This window comes from Cyprinus carpio, chromosome A24 (assembly GCF_018340385.1).
Source record: "Cyprinus carpio isolate SPL01 chromosome A24, ASM1834038v1, whole genome shotgun sequence".
NCBI classification, from domain to species: Eukaryota; Metazoa; Chordata; class Actinopteri; order Cypriniformes; family Cyprinidae; genus Cyprinus; species Cyprinus carpio.
Window position 1 is genome coordinate 22,615,087 of NC_056595.1, and position 6,204 is coordinate 22,621,290.

Consider the following 6,204-nt stretch of genomic DNA (forward strand, 5'->3'; position numbering starts at 1 on the left):
TATGTCGTCTTTTATTTATTTATTTCTCGTATATATATATATATATATATATATATATATATATCAATACATCCATCCATCATGTTGTTTTTTTTTTATTTTTTTTTTTTTTTTCGTTTTTTTTTTATATATATGTGTATCTATCTATATTTAGGTTTGTCCATCCATCCATCATTTGTTTGTTCATTTTATCTATCTATCTATCTATCTATCTATCTATCTATCTATCTATCTATCTATCTATCTATCTATCTATCTATCTATCATCTATGTATCTCTGTATCTATCTATTTATCTATCTATCTATCAATCATCTATCTATCTATCTATCTATCTATCTATCTATCTATAATCCATCCATCCATCCATCCATCCATCATTTGTTTGTTTATTCTATCTATCTATCTATCTATCTATCTATCTATCTATCTATCTATCTATCTATCTATCTATCTATCTATCTATCTATCTATCTATCTATCTATCTATCTATCTATCTATCTATCTATCCATCCATCCATCATTCGTTTGTTTATTCATTTGTTCTATTGTTCGTTCGTTCGTTCTGTCTGCCTATCTATCTATATTTCCGTTTGTCCATCCATCCATCCATCCATCCATCCATCCATCCATCCATCCATCCATCCATCCATCCATCCATCGTTTGTTTGTTCATTTTATCTATCTATCTATCTATCTATCTATCTATCTATCTATCTATCTATCTATCTATCTATCTATCTATCTATCTATCTATCTATCTATCTATCTATCTATCCATCATTCGTTTGTTTATTCATTTGTTCTATCGTTCGTTCTATCTGCCTATCTATCTATATTTCCGTTTTTCCATCCATCCATCGTTTGTTTGTTATTTTGTCACAATTTACTAGTCTTTCTTTCTTTCTTTCTTTCTGTCTATCTATCTATCTATTATCTATCTATCTATCTATCTATCTATCTATCTATCTATCTATCTATCTATCTATCTATCTATCTATCTATCTATCTATCTATATTTATTTATTTTTACTATATCCATCCATCCATCCATCCATCCATCCATCCATCCATCCATCCATTCGTTTGTTTGTCTGTCCTTCTATCTATCTATCTATCTATCTATCTATCTATCTATCTATCTATCTATCTATCTATCTATCTATCTATCTATCTATCTATCTATCTATCTATCTATCTATCTATCTATCTATCTGTATTTCTGTGTCTTTATGTTGTGTCTTTGTCCCTCGCTCCATCATAAACTTGTGCATATGTGTGCTCAGAAAGCCTCACTTGCAGCTCCACACATGCTGTGCGGGCGGCCCGTGACCATCTGTGAGTGACTGGTCTGCCGGCGTGTCACAGGGTTTGAGTGCTATAGGATGTGCCAGGCCAATTGACCAAATCACTGATCTTTAAGACTAGCTCTGGGGGTTGTGTTTGGGGGGGTGAGGGTGAGTTTCGGGTGGGGGCAGAAGAGCACCATCACTAACACCCCCCTCCACCCACACACACACACACACACACACAAGCTCTAATCAAGGAACATGGTCACCGCAAAGATGTTAACAAGAAACGACAGCTTCTCGTTGCTCGCGGCAACTACCAGCTCAGCTGTGGAGATATACCGGCAGGCACGAAGCCAAGCGAGAGAAAGAGAGAGAGAGATACAGCTGAAAAACCAGAAAGAAAAGCAGAGAGAAACTCAGAAACTCTAGAAGAATCTGAACCTCCACACACACGCTATATATTCATGCACGAGGTGGACACCAGCATGACCTTTCTGACCTTTATCCTGTGTGTTTGGGAGCGGAATAGATGTGACAGGTTATTAATGGATGGGGCAGAGAGGCATTTTAGGACATATTAGTAATCCTTAATAATTCACCAGCCCAAGAGCACATCTCTCTCTCTCTCTCTCTCTCTCTCTCTCTCTCTCTCTCTCTCTCTCCATACAGTAGCCCCAGAAGTATTTGGACGGTTAAAACACGCATAAAAATGTATGAATGTCATTGCATTAGATATCAAACACAGAAAAAGCTGTTCAGAAATGAAGTTTGTTGTGTAATGCAGTGACATTCAGACATTGTTGTACAGGGCTTTTGATCAAACAGAATAGTAATAAGTTTAATGTGCATACCACAAGATTTTTTTAATGTTTTTGAAAGAAGTCTTTTATGCTCACAGAGGCTGCATTTATTTTATGAAAAAAAAAACAGTAAACCAGTAATATTGTGAAATATTATTTCAATTTAAAATAGCTGTTTTCTATTTGAATATATTTTAAAATATAATTTATTTCTGTGATGCGCAGCTGAATTTTCAGCATCATTACTCCAGTCTTCAGTGTCACATGATCTTCAGAAATCATTCTAATATGCTGATTTGCTGCTCAAGAAACACTTCTGATTATTATCAATGCTGAAAACAGTTGTGCTGCTTCATATTTTGGTGGAAACGGTGACACATTTTTTCGATAGAACAGAAAATTCAAAAGAACAGCATTCATTTTAAATATAAATATTTTGTAATATTGTAAATGTCTTTACTGTCACTTTTAATCAATTTAATGTGTCCTTGCTGAATAAAAGTATTAATTTATTTAAATAATATCTTATACTATCCTAATATATAATATCAGTAATAACAGTAGTATATATATATATATATCTATATATAATATATATATATATATATATATATATATATATATATATATATATATATATATTACTACAGCATGCCTGAATGTTTTAGGCATTGCATAAATTTAAATAATGTATTATGCAATATATATGGGGAGGATGTGTGCTTATTAAAATATAAATTTTTTTTTAAGCAAAATTTTCTTCAAGCAAACTTTCTTGCTTTTATTTTGATTTTGGCCTAAAAAATAAGCATGTAGCTCCGACAATAGAACATGTCACTAGTGACACCAAGGTCTTGGGTTCAATTCCCATAGGATGCATGAACTGATTATAATGTATATTTAAAATGCTTCTCAAATGGCATCAGGCTGCAAAACGTTTTTGTTTTTGTTTTTAAGAGTCAGATCTCCTCCTTTGTGTTGATCCAAAGAGACTGTCTAAGCAGCTAAAGACTTTGTGTGTGTGTGTGTGTTTGTGGACGCAGTATCCTCCTGTCTGTCCCCTGGATGCCAGTGTACAGTAGATGTAGACAGTGATGTGCTGTGGCACCACGGGACCCTCCCTAACTGGCACTGCCCTGAAATGTATACGTGTCTGAGTTTCTGTGAGTCGTGATGGTTTATGACACTCGTATGTGTGTGTGCACGTGCCGGTGTGTGTGTGTACCTAGTATACGGGCTCGTGTTCCTGTCTCAGCCCCGGTGGCTGCAGGATACGGGGACAGTGATGTGGCTCGGCACCGCAGGGGTCTGTGTGTGTGTGTTTGGTACAGTGATGGGTTCTGGCACCCGAGGGCTGGGTCGACTGGTCCTGGGCTGGTGGCACGGAAAGCGATTAGGACTCTGATATCAACCTGTCACTCTGAACAACTCTGACTGTCACAAAGAGGAAAGGAGAGAGAGACAGGGAGGAATCAGCAGAGATAATGTAGACGCTGAATTACTGTGACAACTGAGGACAGAATAAAAGAACAAGGAGAGAAAGATTAAGATACCATTAGTATTATAATTAAAACTAGAATTAGACTTAGAACCAGAAGCAGAATCCAAATTACAATCAGAATACAAAGGCTGTTGCTCTGTTTGTTGGGCTGCATTCCAGCCTGGTTACATGTTAAATTATCTCAAGCTTTGTTTTATTTTATTTTATTTTATTTTATTTTTTTTTATTTTTATTTTTTTATTTTTTATTTTATTTTAATCATTATTGTATTGTAATTCATTATTTTATAATATTGTATTTCATTATTTTTATTATTTATATATATTTTTTAAATAATTAAATTATTATTTGTATTATTTGTATTATTCTTTTATTTATTGTATTTGTATATATTATTATTTGATTTCATTAATATTAATATTATTATTATTATTATTATTATTATTATTATTATTATTATTATTATTATTAATATTAATAATAATAATAATAATTTTCTTGTACTGTTTAGCATTTTATTTTATTATTTTATTGTATTTTCTTTCACTATTGTTACTTTACTTTTCGTTTTTATGTAAACATTCGATTTCTTTTTTATTTAATTTAATTTAATTTAATTTTATCATTACTAATATATTTTATTTAATTATTTTATTTGATATTTTATTTAATTATTTTTTATTTACTTTTTTTTAAAATGTATTAGTAGAAGAACATTTAGACAACATTAGATGAGAACATTACATTATCAGTATTTGAAAAAAAAATTATAGAATTAAAATTTTAACCAGTGTAAAACTCTAGATTAGAACCAGAATCAAGTTTGTTACAGTCCAAAAAAAAAAAAAAAAGCATGCTGTTTAAAACCAGCAGGTTAATAAGCACAAAGCATAGTTTCACCTCTGTTTATGATGCTTTACTAAAAAAAAAAACTTATTTCATCAAAATAGTTAACAGCAAATGGACTAACTGGAATTAGAATTACAGTTAGGAAACTTGAGTTTGTAGAATTAGATTGTTAAATTAGATTAGTTTGATTCAGAATCACTCATTAGAGTCAGAATAATATTTAGCTTTGTATTATTAAATGTACAGTACATCTCATAGTTAAAAAGTCATAACGAAGAAAACAGTATTACTGGAAAACACTGGTGCAGAAATGACTGTCTAAATGACTGTAAATTGAAAGTAGTTAAGATACAGGAGGGCCATAACCAATGTGAATTGAGTCCAAATCATCAGTAATTCAGATTAAAGTAGTTGGTATATAATTCAGTGGTAGATCTATTAATGACTCTCATTTTTTTTTTTTCAGCTAGACAGTGACTCAGATGTAAATATAAATGTAGTTTGTGTCTCAAACATCCAGCTACTGTGCTGCATCTGTCTAGTGTTGGTGGCCATCTAGTGTTAAGAGAGAAATCTCCTCCTCCACATCTCTCTCGTTCTCTCTCACTCAAGCTATTGTCTCTCTCTCTCGCTCTCTCTGAGAGTCTGATGGAGTTTGGCAGCTCTTGCTTGCAGCCACAGGCCAGCCTGAAGCCATTGCAGATGATAGTTTTAATTGCTTTCAATCTTTCAGGCAAGTCCCTGCCTACTGGCACCAAGTACTGCTGTGTGTGTGTGTGTGTGTGTGTGTGTGTGTGTGTTCGCTGTGACTTTAGCTGAGGACCTCTTAGTGATGATGGCTTCTGGTAAAATGACTAGAGAAGTAAAAATGAAAGATTTTTAGTTTGTGTAGATTGTAGTCCCTCTCGATGAAAACATGAAAATGATGAATTAACCTATTAGAAATATTATTACACATTTGTCGACAGATGTGATGCATATACAGCCAACACAAGAGCAGAAATAATTCAGCACAACCACATCACATACCAGTGTTTGGTCAATAAGAGTTTATGGGTTCGGTGCCTGGCTCAAGGGTCTCACCTCAGTCGTGGTATTAAAAGTAGAAGAGAGCACAGTCCTCCAAAATAAACTTCCAATAAAATGTCTAGTTTAATACTCTTAATAATAATTTACTATTATTGTTTATAATATAATATAAAAATATTGTATAATACATATTTATTCAGTCCTTCAAAGTAAACTTATAATAAAACATCTAGTTCAAAACTCTTAATTAATATTAATAATATATTATTGTAAATGATAATATAATATAATATAATATAATATAATATAATATAATATAATATAATATAATATAATATAATATAAATATATAATATAATATAATATAATTATCTATCATATAATTTTTATTTTGTCCTCCAAAGTTACCTTCTAATAACCATATTTTTGCAGTAAATTCTGGGTAACCATAGAACAAAACAAAGCTTGCATATTTTCAAACAATTATATTCAAGGCAGATTTGAACTGAAAGATGTTTTCAGGTATTTTTCATAAATGGCAGGCTGGGGCAAGTTGTCACATTTATATTTTTTGGGCTCCAGTTTTTTTTTTTTTTTTATTATTGTATTGTTGTGTTTTCAAGTTTTAAAAAAATTCCTGAAAACTTATTAAATAACCTGTAATATATTTTAAATATGTGGTTAAATATTGATTTAACTTTTTGTTTTTATGTAAAAATTTGATTTAAAATTA